The sequence below is a fragment of the Pseudorca crassidens genome, chromosome 1, assembly GCF_039906515.1.
Source record: "Pseudorca crassidens isolate mPseCra1 chromosome 1, mPseCra1.hap1, whole genome shotgun sequence".
NCBI lineage: Eukaryota > Metazoa > Chordata > Mammalia > Artiodactyla > Delphinidae > Pseudorca > Pseudorca crassidens.
In genome coordinates, this window is record NC_090296.1 from 76,018,860 (window position 1) to 76,037,013 (window position 18,154).

The 18,154-nt window shown below is 40.5% G+C and overlaps 1 long non-coding RNA gene across 1 annotated transcript in view; it reads left to right on the forward strand.

Annotated features, from left to right (window-relative positions):
• The window catches only part of LOC137226362 (uncharacterized), a 684,033-nt gene that overhangs the window by 632,706 nt on the left and 33,173 nt on the right, over positions 1 to 18,154 (forward strand). The window lies entirely within an intron of this gene.

The window sequence follows — 18,154 nt, forward strand, 5'->3', positions numbered from 1 at the left end:
GTTAATATATGATATTTGTTTTTCTCTTTCTGGCTTACTTCACTCTGTATGACAGTCTCTAGGTCCATACACGTCTCTACAAATGATCCAATTTCGTTTCTCTTTATGGCTGAGTAATATTCCATTGTATATATGTGCCACATCTTCTTTATCCATTCGTCTGTCAGTGGGCATTTAGGTTGCTTCCATGACCTGGCTTTTGTAAACAGTGCTGCAATGAACATTGGGGTGCATGTGTATTTTTTAATTATGGTTTTCTCTGGGTATATGCCCAGTAGAGGGATTGCTGGGTCCTATGGTAGTTCTACTTTTAGTTTTTAAGGAACATCCATACTGTTCTCCATGGTGGCTGTATCAATTTACATTCCCACCAACAGTGTAAGAGGGTTCCCTTTTCTCCACACCCTGTCCAGAATTTGTTGTTGTAGATTTTCTGATAATGCCCATTCTAACCAGTGTGAGGTGATACCTCATTGTAGTTTTGATTTGCATTTCTCTAATAATTAGTGTTGTTGAGCAGCTTTTCATGTGCTTCTTGGCCATCAGCATGTCTTCTTTTTAGAAATGACTATTTAGGTCTTCTGCCCATTTTTGGATTGGGTTGCTTGTTTTTTTAATATTGAGCTACATGAGCTGTTTATATATTCTTTAGATTAATCCTTGTCCGTTGATTCGTTTGCAAATATTTTCTCCCATTCTGAGGGTTGTCTTTTCATCTTGTTTATAGTTTCCTTTGCTGTGTAAAAGCTTTTAAGTTTCATTAGGTCCCATTTGTTTATTTTTGTTTTTATTTCCATTACTCTAGGAGGTGAGTCAAAAAAGATCTTGCTGTTGTTGATGTCAAAGAGTGTTCTTCCTATGTTTTCCTCGAAGAGTTTAATATTGTCTGGTCTTACATTTAGGTCTTTAATCCATTTTGAGTTCATTTTTGTGTATAGTGTTAGGGAGTGTTCTAATTTCATTCTTTTACATGTAGCTGTCCAGTTTTCCCAGCACCACTTATTGAAGAGACTGTCTTTTCTCCAATGTATATCCTTGCCTCCTTCATCATAGATTAGTTGACCATAGATGCATGAGTTTATCTGTGGGCTTTCTATCCTGTTCCATTGATCTATATTTCTGTTTTAGTGCCACTACCATACTGTCTTGATTACTGTAGCTTTGTAGTATAGTCTGAAGTAAGGAAGCCTGATTCTTCCAGCACCATTTTTCTTTCTCAAGATTGCTTTGGCTATTCAGGGTCTTCTGTGTTTCTATACAAATTGTGAAAGGTTTTGTTTTAGTTCTGTGAAAAATGCCATTGGTAGTTTGATAGGGATTGCACTGAATCTGTAGATTCGGTGCAATCCCTATCAAGCTTTGGGTAGTATAGTCATTTTCACAATATTGATTTTTCCAATCCAAGAACATGGTATATATCTCCGTCTGTTTGTGTCATCGTTGATTTTTTCATCAGTATCTTATAGTTTTCTGAGTACAGGTCTTTTGTCTCCTTAGGTAGGTTTGTTCCTAAGTGTCTTATTCTTTTTGATGTGATGTTAAATGGGATTGTTTCCTTAATATCTCTTTCTGATCTTTTGCTGTTAATGTGTAGGAATGCAAGACATTTCTATGCATTAATTTTGTATCCTGCAACTAAACCCAATTCACTGATTAGCTCCAGTAGTTTTCTGATGACATCTTTAAGATTATCTATGTATAGTAGCATGTCATCTGCAAACAGTGACAGATTTACTTCTTCTTTTCCAATTTGGATTCCTTTTATTTCTTTTTCTTCTCTGATCTCAGTGGCTAGGACTTCCAAAACTATGTTGAATAAAAGTGGCGAGAGTGGACATCCTTGTTTTGTTCCTGATCTTAGAGGAAATGCTTTCAGTTTTTCACCATTGAGAGTGATGTTTGCTGTGGGTTTGTCGTATATGGCCTTTATGATGCTGAGGTATGTTCCCTCTGTACCCACTTTCTAGAGAGTTTTTATCATAAATTAGTGTTGAATTTTGTCAAAAGCTTTTTCTGCATCTATTGAGATGATCATATGGTTTTTCTCCTTCAATTTGTTAATATTGTGTAGCACACTGATTGATTTGTGTATATTGAAGAATAGTTGCATCCCTGGGATAAATCCTACTTGATCATGGTGTATGGTCCTTTTAATGTATTGTTGGATTCTGTTTGCTAGTATTTTGTTGAGGATTTTTGCATCTATATTCATCAGTGATATTGGTCTGTAATTTTCATTTTTGTAGTATCTCTGTCTGGTTTTGGTATCAGCGTGATGGTGGCCTTGTAGAATGAGTTTTGGAGTGTTCCTTCCTCTGCAATTTTTTGGAAGAGTTTGAGAAGGATGGGTGTTAGCTCTTCTCTAAATGTTTGATAGAATTCACCTGTGAAGCCATCTGGTCCTGGACTTTTGTTTCTTGGAAAATTTTTAATCACAGTTTCAATTTCATTATTTGTGATTGGTCTGTTTATATTTTCTGTTTCTTCCTGGTTGAGTCTTATGATGCCTTGTATTTCTTATGATGCTTTGTATTTCTGTCTCTTATGATGCCTTGTATTTCTGGGGTGTCCATTGTAACTTCTCCTTTTTCATTTCTAATTTTATTGATTTGAGTCCTCTCCCTCTTTTTCTTGATGAATCTGGCTAAATGTTTATCTATTTTGTTTATCTTCTCAAAGATCCAGCTTTTAGTTTTATTGATCTTTGCTACTGTTTTCTTTGTTTCTATTTCATTTATTTCGTCTCTGATCTTTATGATTTCTTTCCTTCTACCAACGTTGGGTTTTGTTTGTTCTTTCTCTCGTTCCTTTAGGTGTAAGGTTAAACTGTTTATTTGAGATGTTTCTTGTTTCTTGAGGTAGGATTGTATTGCTATAAACTTCCCTCTTAGAATTGCGTTTGCTTCATCCCATAGGTTTTGGATCATTGTGTTTTCATTGTCACTTGTTTCTTGGTATTTTTCCATTTCTTCTTTGATTTCTGCAGTGATCTCTTGGTTAATTAGTCACTTACTGTTTAACCTCCATGTGTTTGTGTTTTTTTACGTTTTATTCCCTGTAATTTATTTCTAATCTCATAGCGTTGTGGTCGGAAAAGAAGCTTGATATAATTTTAATTTTCTTAAACTTACTGAGGCTTGATTTGTGACCCAGGATGTGGTCTGTCCTGGAGAATGTTCCGTGTGCACTTCAGAAGAAAGTGTAATCTGCTGTTTTTGGATGGAACGTCCTGTAAATATCAATTAAATCTCTCTGGTCTATGGTGTCATTTAAAGCTTGTGTTTCCTTATGAATTTTCTGTCTGGATGATCTGTCTATTGGTGTAAGTGAGGTGTTAAAGTCCCCCACTATTATTGTGTTACTGTCGATTTCCTCTTTTATAGCTGTTAGCATTTGCCTTATGTATTGAGGTGCTCCCCTTTCGGGTGCATATATATTTATAATTGTTATATCTTCTTCTTGGATTGATCCCTTGATCACTATGTAGTGTCTTTTCTTGTGTCTTGTGACATTCTTTATTCTGAAGCCTATTTATCTGATATGAGTATTGCCACTCCAACTTTCTCTTGATTTCCATTTGCATGGAATATCTTTTTCCATCCCCTCACTTTCAGTCTGTATGTATCTCTAGGTCTGAAGTGGGTCTCTTGTAGACAGCATATATAGGGGTCTTGTTTTTCTATCCATTCAGCGAGCCTGTGTCTTTTGGTTGGGGCATTTAATCCACTCACATTTAAAGTAATTATTGATACGTATGTTCCTATTACCATTTACTTAATTGTTGTGGGTTTGTTTTTGTAGGTCCTTTTCTTCTCTTGTGTTTCCCACTTAGAGAAGTTCCTTTAGCATTTGTTTTAGAGCTGGATTGGTGGTGCTGAGTTCTCTTAGCTTTTGCTTTTCTGTAAAACTTTTGATTTCTCCATCAAATCTGAATGAGATCTTTGCTGGATAGAGTAATCTTGGTTGTAGATTCTTCCCTTTCATCACTTTAAATATATTGTGCCACTCCCTTCTGGCTTATAGAGTTTCTGCTGTGAAGTCAGCTGTTAACCTTACAGGAGTTCTCTTGTATGATATTTGTTGTTTTTCCCTTGTGTGCTTTTCATAATTTTCCTTTGTCTTTAATTTTTGTCTCTTTGCTTACTATGTGTCTCAGTGTGTTTCTCCTTGGGTTTATCCTGCCTGGGACTCTCTGTGCTTCCTGGACTTGGGTGGCTATTTCCTTTCCCATGTTAGGGAAGTTTTCGCCTATATTCTCTTCAAATATTTTCTTGGCTCCTTTCTCTCTCTCTTCTCCTTCTGGAACCACTATAATGTGAATGTTGGTGAGTTTAATGTTGTCCCAGAGGTCTCTTAGGCTGTCTTTATTTCTTTTCATTCTTCTTTTGTTATTCTGTTCCATGGCAGTGAATTCCACCATTCTGTCTTCCAGGTCACTTATCCATTCTTCTACCTCAGTTATTCTGCTATCGATTCCTTCTAGTGTATTTTTCATTTCAGTTATTGTATTTTTCAACTCTGTTTGCTTGTTCTTGAATTCTTCTCGGTGTTTGTTCTTTAATTCTTCTAGGTCTTTGTTAAAAATTGCTTGCATCTGCTCAGTCTTCGCCTCCATTCTTTATCTGAGGTCCTGGATCACTATCATTATTCTGAATTCCTTTTCTGGAAGGTTGCCTATCTCCACTTCATTTAGTTGTTTTGAAACACCTTCTTTTCGCTTCTTGTCACATTCTTGTTTTAATTCAACTAAGTAATTTTTTAAGAAAGTAGAGTTTAGATACTTAATAGTATTAGCCAGACTCTCTTCATTCCAGAGGCACGTGTGTGGTATTTATCTGTCTCCTGTTTATTTGTATTATTAGGGATTCAGGAATCTCAATGTAAAGAACCGTTTGCTCATTGTCAGTCAGCTTGTTTGTCTACTTTCTTGTGGAATTATTTGTGCTAGTGAAGTGAACCAGCAGAAGATTTGACAGGGTCATTTCATAGCTTATTCTTTCCCTAGGATTGGGTTTACTTTATGCAAAGTATGACTTTGCATAAAGTATTTATAGTATAAAGTATTTATAGCAAGAAGTCAAAACATTGTTACTTGCTCACATCAACCATTTTAAGGCATGGGGACTTTGTTTCTGCAGACAGCTGTGATGTTGCCTTACACAGGCTCTCAGGGCAGTGCTGTCAATCTAGTAACAATGGCTATGACTAAGTCACTTGAACACAAGAATCGTCTTCTTCAAATGATACATATTCACCTACGTGATTTTCTCACCAGTTAAAATGATCTATTTTTTTAGCTCTTACTAAAATTAGGGTCTTGAGTAGAGTTATCCTGCTGGCAAGACTCTTGGCGCAGCAGACCACCTAGGTACTCTTATATTATTGTGTGTGTTCAGGAATCCCTAGGCTCAAGCAGTCATTCTGGAAATTTACAGAGTTGTCTACAATGTGTAAACCAAAAACAGACATGATTCCTATCTCAAATAGCTTTCAGTTGAGTGAGGAGCAGGTAAGTGAAACAAATCTTATGCCCTGCCTGTACTCCCACTAGCCTGGACCCAGCCATGTGGAATGAGGGCTCAGACTGGAAGTAGAGAGCTGATGCAGTTATCACCAGGGAAATAAAACCTGCTTGAATACTTTATTTCCTCTATTTAGATTTATTTTTGTTCTTTTCTCTCCCTCTCCATTTCTTTGGCCTGTTTATCCTGATGTTTAACTCCCAGTGCTCAGGTGTCCAACACCCAGTGTGCAGGACTCCAGAATGTTAGGGAAGAAGGCAGTGTTTACCTTCAGGTGGGTGTCCAGACATCCACCCTGTTAGGTGTGGACAGTGACTACATCCTCCAGTACCATTAAAACTATGATAACTGTTAAATTCTCCATTATGCAGTATGCAGAAAGCAAACAGCAAGGCTGGCTGAGAAGCAGCAGGAGGTTTTGTTTGGAGTTACATAAAAGTTGACAGAACTATTCCTCTAGTTTCTTGATCCTTTGGTGGAATCGTCAAGAAAATCTTGGCTCAGGTGTTATGCAAGATAAACTGCCCTGCAAGATCCCTGTATAGCACAGGGAACTATACTCAATATCTTGAAATAACGTATAATGGAAAAGAATCTGAAAAATAATAGATACGTATGTATAACTGAATCACTTTGCTGTACACCTGAAACTAACACAACACTGTAAATCAACTATACTTCAGTAAAAATGTTTTAAATGTTTAAAAAATATTCTTAACACTTTTATCCATTTAAAGAACTGAGATGCTTTTATTTGTAAAGTGCCGTTACTCCATTTGTCTTTCATTTGATAAAATAACATAAAGAACACAAAGGCCTCAAAACTAAGGGGAGTATTCTAAGTTGGCCATACAGATGATTAGAAATATGCTTTTATTATATAATCTGTTGCTATCAAACAGAAAACTGCAAATCTAAAAATTCCCATGTAATTCCTACACCCCAGAGGTTGGCAAACAGTTTTTCTGTTAAGGGTCAAATAGTAAATAGTTTAGGTTTTGAAGTCATATAATCTCTGTCGTGACAACTCAACTGTGCTCTTATAACATGAAGCATCCATGATCAATGCATAAATAAATGGACATGGCTGTTTTCCAATAAAACTTTATTTACAAACACAGGTGGCAGGCTGCTCTGCCCTGTTGGCTGTGCTTTGCCAATCCCTGCTATGCCATAAGAATGTATCCATAAAGTTCCAAAGATTTCTTTTTTTTAATAAATATTATCATATCTTTTTGAGGAGACTTAAAATAAAGAATACATTAATGGATAGAAAAGAAGAAGAAGGAAATTAGATGATCCTAATGCCTAAGATACATTGATGCTGAGTTTTCATGGGTGAGACACACAGATATGGACGCTACCATTAAGGAACTCACAGAAGTAGTAGTGAAAATAGGTCTTAATCAAATAAACAAAGAAATAAAGGAGAAACTGCAAATGTGAAAATGCAGAGGTCTATAATTCTAAAACTGCCCCCTGAGCTTCCTTCAGCTACAGACTCTTGGACAGATGTATAAGAATGAATAGGCATTTACTCTTTTTTTTACTCTGTTGAAGGGAGGAAAAAAATTTAGGAAAAGGAAAATAAATAAGAAATCACCTACAGTTGCTATGAAGGGGTCATATAGTAGGAAAAAAGTACTTTTAAGAAACTTAAGGACTTCCCTGGTGGTGCAGTGGTTAAGAATCCTCCTGCCAATGAATGGGGACATGGGTTCAAGCCCTGGTCCAGGAAGATCCCACATGCCATGGAGCAACTAAGCCTGTGCACCACAACTACTGAGCCTGCGCTCTAGAGCCCATAAGCCACAACTACTGAGCCCACGTGCCACAACTACTGAGCCTGCATGCCACAGCTACTGAAGCCTGCACGCCTAGAGCACGTACTCTGCCACAAGAGAAGCCACCGCAATGAGAAGCCCGCGAACTGCAACGACAAGTAGCCCCCACTCACCACAACTAGAGAAAACCCGCACGCAGGAACAAAGACCCAACGCAGCCCAAAATTAATTAATTAATTTTAAAAAAAGAAACTTAAATAATACCAGTATTGTTGAAGAGAGAGAGAGACAGAGAGGGAGAGAGATTAGGAGTACATTGTGAAATGAGGTTGGAGACGTAACAAGATCCTAAATTATGCAAGGTTTTGTAGGTCATATTAAGAAGTTTTGGGACTTCCCTGGTGGCACAGTGGTTAAGAATCCTCCTGCCAATGCAGGGGACACGGGTTTGAGCCCTGGTCCAGGAAGATCCCACATGCCGTGGAGCCGCTAAGCCTGTGCACCACAACTAGTGAGGCTGCGCTCTAGAGCGCATGAGCCACAACTACTGAGCCCACACACTATGACTGCTGAAGCCCGTGCACTCTAGGGCCTGTGTACTGCAACTACTGAGCCTGGCATGCGTGCTGCAACTGCTGAAGCCTGTGCACCTAGAGTCCATGCTCCACAGCAAGAGAAGCCACCACAATGAGAAGCCTGTGCACCGCAACGAAGAGTAGCCCTGGCTTACCACAACTAGAGAAAGCCCGCGCGCAGCAACGAAGACACAATGCAGCCAAAAATAAATAAAAATTTTAAAAGAAGTTTCTCTTTATTCTAAGAGCAAATGAGGATCCAGGTGATTGACATGCTCAAATCTGCACTCTGACAAGATCATTCTCACTGTGGTACAGAGAACTACATTGAAGAATGATGGGGTGTGTCACATGCTAGGGAGCAAGGGACTAAAATGGATTTTTAATTAGGATGGTGGAGGTGAATTAGTGTGTGGGGTTTGTTACATCTTCTGGAGACCTTTAGGAAGCAGAGTCAACAGAACTGGGCGATAGACTGGATATAGTATTTCAAAAATGAATAACTATGAAGCAAAAAAACCCATATGAGTCTTAATATACCCTAAGCTGAGGATAGCAGAAATTGCTATTTGCCTAAAGAATGTCCATTCTCTCCTATTTCTTACTAATAGAACCACAGTTTTGATGTGAGTGACAAAATGCTGAGACTGAAAAAATACTGATATCCCAGACTCCTTTGAGAAAGGTGGGGAGATGGAATAACACTCTGGTCAGTGAAATGTAAGTAGCAGCTATTGGGTGGATTTTCTGGAAATGATTGACTTGTCCAGCATGTACTCATTTGCCCCTTGACCTTCTCTTTCTTTCTGCCTGGAATGTGTATAAAGTGGATGGATCTCTAGCAGTTTCTGCCAAGTATATAAACAAAAGTGACACTTTAAGGACAAGAGACAGAGAGCTAGAAGGAAGCCCCTTGATTTTTTATAACATGATGAAGGTAGTATACCAGCCCTGGACTGCATATGATACATATGACAGAGCTTCTTTACGTGAGAGGAAAGTACACTCCACCTTGTTAAAAACATTATTATTTGAAGTTTTTGTAACTTGAAGCTGACCCAGTCTCTAACTGATATAGAAGATGTTCATTAAAAATACAATGCATCTGGCTTCCCTGGTGGCACAGTGGTTGAGAGTCCGCCTGCCGATGCAGGGGACACGGGTTCGTGCCCCGGTCTGGGAAGATCCCACATGCCGCGGAGCGGCTGGACCCGTGAGCCATGGCCGCTGAGCCTGTGCGTCCAGAGCCTGTGCTCCGCAACGGGAGAGGCCACTACAGTGAGAGGCCCGCGTACCGCAAAAAAAAAAAAAAAAAAAATGCAATGCATCAGTGCATCAGAGTCTGACTGAGTAAGTGCCTAATAACCCAGATCTTCAAGGTGCTGTAGGTGATTCTGATATAGGTGATGTTGGTGGTTGAAGCTCTGGAATGTGGGAACCGCAGTCCTACCAACCTTTCGCCTGCCCTCCCCCACATTTTCCACCAAGCATCACATAAGTACAACTGCACTTTCTCCACAAACACATTTTCAGTAGCATCAAAAATGTATCAAAAAAACTGTTCTTACCAGAAGCAAGAATAAAATGGATGGAAAACTGTTATATATGTGATAATAGAAGTATCCACTTTCAAAACACAACATTTTAGGACCTGGTAGCTGAGAACATCTCTCACTTGTATGAGGAAAGCTTATGACTCCCTGATAAATTCCCATCTCTTTAATGGAGAAATTGAAGCTTGGAAATCACACAACTAACAAATGGGAGAATCAGATTCAGATCTTTGTCTCTACTACTCCAAAGATTCAGATCTTTGTGTCTATAATTATACAACGTTTTCACTCCTCAGCTTTAAAATGAAAAGTTTGGTTGAAAGAGTCCTAAGATCCTTTTTAACTCTAATGTCTGATGAATCTACTGTTAGAATTAGAGAAATGCAAAAATCCTCTCATGCATCTCAAAGCCACCTAAGTCCTGAGGGGGCTGTACATATAACAGATGAGACCTTCTAATACTGACAAGTCCTTCCTCATCCTCCACAAGTGACCTGGTAAAATTAGAGCTTGAAGGGTCTTTAGGCTCATGAGTCCAAATCCTTTGTTTAAAGTGAGGAAACTGAAGGCTGCTACACCGATGGTGTGCTTAAGGACACAGAGCCAGGATGGGCAGAGCTGAAGCTGGTATTTCAGTTTCCCGTTCTAAATCTCATGCCCTTTACCCTAGTCTAACATGCTGCCAAAAACATCAGGAATTTGACAGGCCTCCCTTTCCTGTTGCCAGCTGTTTGTAGACTCTCCTTTGTGGGAAGACATAACCACCAAGTCTACACACTGTTGCGGCTTCTAAGAGGCAGCTCTGGCAGGGTTTGCGTTGGGGCTGCAGTTGCCTGGTGAGCACTGTGTATCCGTAGCACAGAGGTAAGTAGCAGTGTCTGCAGCCTGGGAAGCCATGATGGACAGGGAACTGCCTTTGATGGAGTTGTCAAGCGTGACTCGCAGTCTTCCACTAAGCTTCTCTCTCTCATTTGAACGTATTAAAATCAGGTGGGCAAAGCCTCTCCTTGAATCCTGTCTGTACCAATGTAAGGTGTCTATAGCAGTTTTATAACTGCAGTTCATGGTGGCATTTTCACCCTCCTGGATGCTCAGGGCCTGAAGATTCTCGTCTCCTTGCTGGCTGTTCACCCCTAGGCAGAAACACAAGGCCAGGAGTCAGTCACTGCATTTTCACTCTCTAGTGTTTGCATTTCCTTCCATAATTTGGGGGTACATTTCCCAATTAACAAGAAGATTTTGCCCCTCTGTCTTGTGGGCTCGGAACTTTGGTCACCCTCTTCCCATTGCCAAGAGCCCCAACTCACTGGCCAGTTGAAGCCACAGAATCACCAAACACAAGGTCAGGAGTTTCTCCATTCTTCTTCCTTATTGGGATCACAGGAGACTCAGCTCCGGAGCCTGAAATGAAGCCAGGTTCCTCAGTCTAGTTCTTTTTTCTGGGTATATTTATCTAGTCCCTCTGGATCCCAGAGAGAGACTCAGGCTTCTTACTCAGCCAATCAGAGGGAGCTCAATCCTGCGCTTTCAATACAAACATGTTGATTTCAAACCAAGCAAGTCTGTGGAGAGAGGGTACTGCCATCTTGTGGTGGCAACATCATCCTGCTAATAGAGCCGGCTGTGGAAGGTGAAGCGTTAGAGCTGATACAGAAGAAATTACAAAGCTAGTCTATTCTTTGCCTTTATTACACTCCAGTTCTAGCCTAGAGTAAGAACAGATACAGCTTAATTCATGTAAAAACTCAATTAAGAAAGAATATTGATGCCTGGTATTTACAGAATACCTCTCAGGAGCACTGTTAGGTTTCTTACAATCACTTCTGGTATTTTATATATGAGCTTTCTTTTCTTTTTTCTAATTTGCCTAATGCTGGAATGAGATTGTATATAAGTCAGGGTTCTTACTGGTGAGTAACAGAAGCTGACTCTGGCTGAATTAAGTAAAAAAGGAATAAGTTAATTAATATTGGGTTTGCCTCAGCATCTCCAATAGTGTCAAATAACTGGAGTCAAAAGCTATCGAGGGCTTCCCTGGTGGCGCAGTGGTTGAGAGTCCGCCTGCCAATGTAGGGGACACGGGTTTGTGCCCCGGTCCAGGAGGATCCCACATGCTGCGGAGTGGCTGGACCCACGAGCCATGGCCACTGAGCCTGCGCATCCGGAGCCTGTGCTCCACTACGGGAGAGGCCACAATAGTGAGAGGCCCACGTACCGCAAAAAAAAAAAAGCTATTGAGTCAGTCTACCAAACATTTAAGGAAGAGTTAACACTGATCCTTCTTAAACTATTCCAAAACATTGCAGAGGAAGGAACATCTCAGTGCTATCTGCTTCATCACTTTGGTCTTATGATCCAGCAGATCCAAAAATGATGCTTGGAGTTTCCATGGCAAATAGGATGGAGACATGGGAAACACCAACAGGAAAATTGAAGCATAGTCCACTAGTATTGGGGGCTGGGGGGAATATATGCCCTTTTCTTTAAATATTGATTCTCCTTTTAAGAAACAGTTTCTGACTTGCTAATTGACCATGGCAAAGTTTGAATATCTAACTTAGGAAAAAACTAACTTAGTGAGCATGCAGCCTGAACTTCCATCATGAACCAAGTGTTGTCCAACTACATACCTGCACTGTTGATCATGCCCAGCAGTAATCTATCATCAAGTGGAAATGATAATAAGAGGCTGGGCTCAGGCATCCGCAGAAGATCCAGGTAAGCTGAATGAGTAAGCTCCTCAGATTCCTTTGACACAAACTCTTCTTGTTTTGTATACTCTCCCTTAACCATGTCTATAATCTTCTCGGGAGTTCCTTATAATCAGTTAATAAGGAACAAGAAAATCAAGCCTATTTTTCATATTGATTTGCATATTATTTTGGTACCACACAAAACTAGCACTATAGCCCACTGAAGGATGAAGATGAAGGACAATCCCTCCACATCATCAGGTGATACCTTTTGGTTATTCATGTTCTCTACAGTGAGAGATGGCCAGAGGTACTGATCTACAGTGATTCTTGGGCAGTTGCTAATGATTTTTCTGGTAAGAGACTTGGATGAAACAAGATCGGATGATTAGTGCCAAGGAAATCTAGGAAAGAGGTATCTGGATGGACCTCTCAGAATGGGCACAGACTGTCAAGATAATTATGCACTATGTGGATACTGGCCAAGGGAAATGGAAGCTCTTAATAATGGACAAAACAATGCACTCTATGGATGTGTCAACATCTTTCCCCAGCCACCCCGATGCTTGATCAATGATCCCATGAGCAAAGTGGCCTTGCTAGCAGGAATGGAAGATATGCATGAAGTCAAAAACATTGATTTCCCCTTACCAAGCTTGACCTAGCTAATGCTGTTGCTCAGTGACTAATCTGCCAAACTCAGAGACTAATGCTGAGCCCCTGATATGGTGTCATTCCCCAGAGAGACTGCCCAGACACCTGATGACGAGTGGATTGCATTAGACATCTTCCATGATGGAGATGACTGAGATTTGTTCTCGCAGGAGTAGACACAGATACTTGCACATGGATTTGTCTTCCTTGCTCATTGTACTCTGCCAGCATCATCCTTATAAACTCACAGAATGCCTAATTTCATCAAGGGATTGCCCACAGTATTTCTTCTGAGGAAGAAGCTATTCTCACTGCACAAGATTACAGCAGTGGGCACATGCCCATGGGATTATTTATCTTACCTCATACCCCATCACCCAGAAGTGGCCGGCCTGTTGAAACGTAGAATGGCTTATTGATTCCGTTATAGCACCAGTTGGAAAACAACTCTGTAAAAAGATGGGATTCTGTCTTATATGATGCAATATATGCTTTATAGCAGAGACTATTATATGATGTTTTCTCCCCCATACCCAGAATGCTTGAGTCCAGGAATCAAGGAAGTGGCTCTGGGAGTGGACGCTCTCACGATTACTACCAGTAACCTACTAGCAGTATTTTTGCTCCCAATGTTTGTAACTTTGAGCTGTATTGGTTTGGAGGTCTTACTCTCTGAAAGGAGGAAGGCTTTCACCAGGGGACACAGCAATAATTTCACTGAATTGGAAGATAAGACAGCCATGTGGCCAGTTGGGCTACATATGTCTCACAACAATGAATAGAAAATGAGGTTACTCTACTGACTGGAGTGATTGATACCAATTACCAAGGAGGAATTAGGTAGCTGGTACACAACAGATATAAAGAGGACTATGTCTGGAACCCAGGAGGTTTCCTATGGGAGCCTCTGGGAACTTCCAAGCCTGATACTAAACGTTAATGTTAAATTACAGCAAGCAATAAAAAGACAAGATTTTTGAGTACTCAGACCCTTTGAGAATGAAGATTTGGATCACACCACTAGGGAAGTAACCTAATCCACTGAGGTTATGGCTGAGGGCAGGGAAAATATAAAGTGTGTAATAAAAGAAAAAAGCCGTCCATGTCAATTGCAGTATCCTGACCAAATTGGGAATCTAAGAATGTAGTAGTTTTCTGTATTTTCTTTTTGCTCTTTATATGTGTGTTCCTTTGTATACATTGCCATTTTCTTCTTCTTTCTCCTCACCATAATTATTTTATATGCAGATTGTCAGAGATTAAGTTTACAATTTAGTCTGTGTATAACAGCATTTTCAGTGAAATTTCCTCTGAATTTTAGAAGTAATTAATACAGCCAGTGATCCGTAGTGACTGCTGGGATTATGGGTCTCCTCATTTGGGGGAAATGATGAGAACGTCTTCACTTGTTCAAAGGACAGCTTTAGCTTGTTAGATAGAAACATAGAGTCATTTCACCGTGTTTGGACGTTCAAATGTGTATGGAGGGGTGTGTAGGAAAGATCAGAAAGATAAGGCATGCCACTTATCAATTTATTGCCTTTCAATTATAAATCCACCCTTCATGGATTCAGAGGATGACTCTGGACATGGACCTTATAAACACTTCTCCTTCGCCAGCTGGCATGATGTTAAGCTTTGTCAGTAGAGGGAACGGGAAGGACACTGCAGGAATAAGCAGCATCTCTTCCAGGTCCTGGCATGTTTTCCACACTTCTTTTTTGTTTTTGTTTTTGTTTTGCATTGCGCCGGCCACTTACTGCTGTGGCCCCTCCCGCTGCGGAGCACAGGCTATGGACGCACAGGTCCAGCGGCCATGGCTCACGGGCTCAGCCGCTCCACGGCACGTGGGATCTTCCCGGACCGGGGCACGAACCCGTGTCCCCTGCGTCGGCAGGCGGCCTCTCAACCACTGCCCCACCAGGGAAGCCCTTCCACACTTCTTGTTCCTGCAGTGCTTGGCCATCCTGTGGGACACCAGTGATGCTCACCTCCAGCAACGTTTAATGACAGCCCCCCAGGTGGTTTCTTGGCAGGTTTCACAAGCACCCAAGCAAATTCACCAGCACTCCCTTGCCAGCTTCCTATAAATTGTGTTGGAACCCTGGGAGGTGTTCTTCTGCCTGTCAACCTTGTTCTCTGGCACCTCAGCAAACTTCCCCATCCAGCAGGCTGCAGCCACACACTCCCCAATGAAGCCTGAGTCATTGGCTTGGTAGCAGAAGGGGGTACAAATTACAACATGTTAGTTTCCTCGGAACTCTGGCTTAGTCCTAGAGATAACAGCGTCTCCCTACCTATGCTATTCTTATGTTCTTTAGAGTTCTTTTTACTCATTAGTAAATAACTCCCTGTTATTAGTTAATAATTCTTTATATTAAACTTTCCTTGTTCAAATTGCTGTGATGTTTCTCCTGATTGCACTTGATTTGGGTAGTATGGGTCCATGAAGTGCATGAGAGGAAAGGCATTAGCTGTAGAAAGATCAGCAACCACATGTCGGGAAACAGTATCCTCCTTTTCAGGAACTGTGCTTCAGTACGTGGTGATGAGCACACGTGGGGGTGGATGCTATGGCAGAGGAGATAGAGGAGGGACTGCACCACTTAAGCCTGGGGAGCCCCTCTGGGCCAAGAAAAGGATTTTTATGCCATTACATAGTTTTATTTCAAAAGTATTTTTCCAGGTACTAATCTATAGGATAAATACACTTACTATTTTAAAAATTAATTTAGGCATTGTAGGTAATGAGAATTTCCTTGAACAAATTTTTGAGATTAATCTATAGCTAACTGACAACTGATGACAACTGTATCTTGAGAGATAAACTCAGTGTCAGTCTCTAGAGAGAGAATGCCCCACTGTGGTCAAATAGGGAACTTAGAAATATTTTCAGTAACTCTTAAGGGGTTTGTGCTCTGCTTCCTTTGTAAAACCAGTTACTGTGTCCCCCAGAGCACAGTAATACACCGCTGAGTCTTCCTCTTGAGCTGATAGTTTTTTCAGATGGAAGGATGCCTCACCCTTGTTGAGGTCAGCCGTGAAACCTCTGATACTCTCTCTTGAGCTGTGTCTCAGGAGTAACTGGAGGTGTTGTTTGGGGTAGTGTACATACCAGAAGAGCACAGGACTCCCAGAATATGAGTAGTTGCACTTCACCTGCATTGGGGACCCTTCAAAGTTGGAGATGTGGTCCTCAGGCTGAATCACTGTCTGGGCTCTTGTTCCTCCTGTAACACCAATTCTGGATCAGGAAATGTCTTGCAGACAGAGGAGAATAGTTCATTAAACTGATTCTAAATGAGAAGACGAGAGAAAGATACAATAAAAAGAGACTTTACTCACTGAGTGTGAATATCATCACAAGCACTGAGATGAGGGTGGGCTTCATGTCTGAGCTGTGAGGAAACAGGAAGCTCCTTTCTGCAGGTTTTTCCTGGAAACAGTTCAGCCACATGGACACCCTGACAGAGCAGTGAGTGAGTTTACACTGGCATGCAAAGTAAAATCTCTTCCTCAAAGGGCTGGCTGCTTTCTGGCTTTCTATCAAGTTCAAGTTGTGTAGCATCTTCCTCTAGAGGCCCTATCTGATACTGCAGATAATCTCAGGCTTCAGGAGGCCTTCAGTTCTGAAACAGAATGGTGAGGGATTTCCTCCACAGTTAGTAAGACAAAGTGTAATGCTGTACTAAGTGAAGAAGCATGTTACCAGAAAGGTCCAGATAGAGATATCGACGGAACATAATAGAAAGTCCAAACATACAAATTATTTATGGAAATTTAGTTATCAAAAAATAGGGAAAAGATGGTATATTCAGTAAAATATGTCTTCATGAATGGAGAGTCATCTAGAGATCAGCAACTAAATTTGGATGCACACCTTAACATCAGCTATGAAATAAATTCCAAAGAGAGATAATTAATATTTTAAATAAAATAAAAGCATATTTCTATAAATTTAGGATGGTCATGAATTTTCTAAACATGAGAGTCAGAAAGAATAAGGGAAAATATTGATAGATCAGCCTTCACAGAAATTTAAGCTTCTGTACAAGTATGTTAATGAAATGTGTAAACATTACCATATCAAGGTATTTTCCATTCATCATCATTGATTCTGACCTTCCTCACACCAGGAATGGCGCTTTAGAATTTTAGTTCTACAGGTTTTTTTGACGTAAGAATAAGGCAGTTCTACAACCTAAGTGTCCATCATCGGATGAATGGATAAAGAAGATGTGGCACATATAATACAATTTAATATTACTCAGCCATAAAATGAAACGAAATTGAGCTATTTGTAATGAGGTGGATAGACCTAGAGTCTGTCATACACAGTGAAGTAAGTCAGAAAGAGAGAGACAAATACCATATGCTAACACATATATATGGAATTTAAGAAAAAAAAATGTCATGAAGGACCTAGGGGTAAGACAGGAATAAAGACACAGACCTACTAGAGAATGGACTTGAGGATATGGGGAGGGGGAAGGGTAAGCTGTGACAAAGCGAGAGAGTGCCATGGACATATATACACTACCAAACGTAAGGTAGATAGCTAGTGGGAAGCAGCCGCATAGCACAGGGAGATAAGCTCAGTCCTTTGTGAAGGCCTGGAGGGGTGGGATAGGGAGGGTGGGAGGGAGGGAGACAAAAGAGGGAAGAGATATGGGAACATATGTATATATGTATAACTGATTCATTTTGTTGTAAAGCAGAAACTAACACACCATTGTAAAGCAATTATACTCCAATAAAGATGTTAAAAAAAAAAAAAAGAATAAGGTAGATTTAAAATGTCCCTGATCCCCTGTGCTTAGCCAAGGAACTTCTGTGGAAGCCAGCCATGCTGTGCCAACAGAGCTTAAGTGAGGTGTCCCATTGAGGCTCATATATAAATCTGGGGTCAGTAGCAGGGAACTCCAGGATGAAGAGCAGAAAACAATAGGTTGTAGAGAAAGCTTGGCATGTACAGATCAATGGACATCTAAGAAGGAAACTAGTTGTTTGGGGAAAGCCTTTCCTCTAGCCCCCAAATAGCTGAGAAGAAAGTAACAGGTAGGCTGAATCCCAGCTGTCCTTAACGAAGAGGAGTACAAGGAGATAGGAGAGCAAAGAGATTTCCTTCTAGTTTTTCAGCAAAGTACTGGCATTGTTGCTGAGACCAGTGCCGTACTGTCTGCTACATTGCTAATGACAGGTATAGAAATACCTAGGCTTTCCACCCTCACAACATTGCCTCCACTGAAAGTGCCCCAGTAATCAGACATGTCAGGAAGGAGTAAAGAAAGGGAAAGGACACCTCAGAGAAAAATAAGGGCTTCATCTGGGGAAAATATAGTCTGAAAAAATTATCAGAGTCAGTGACACAAT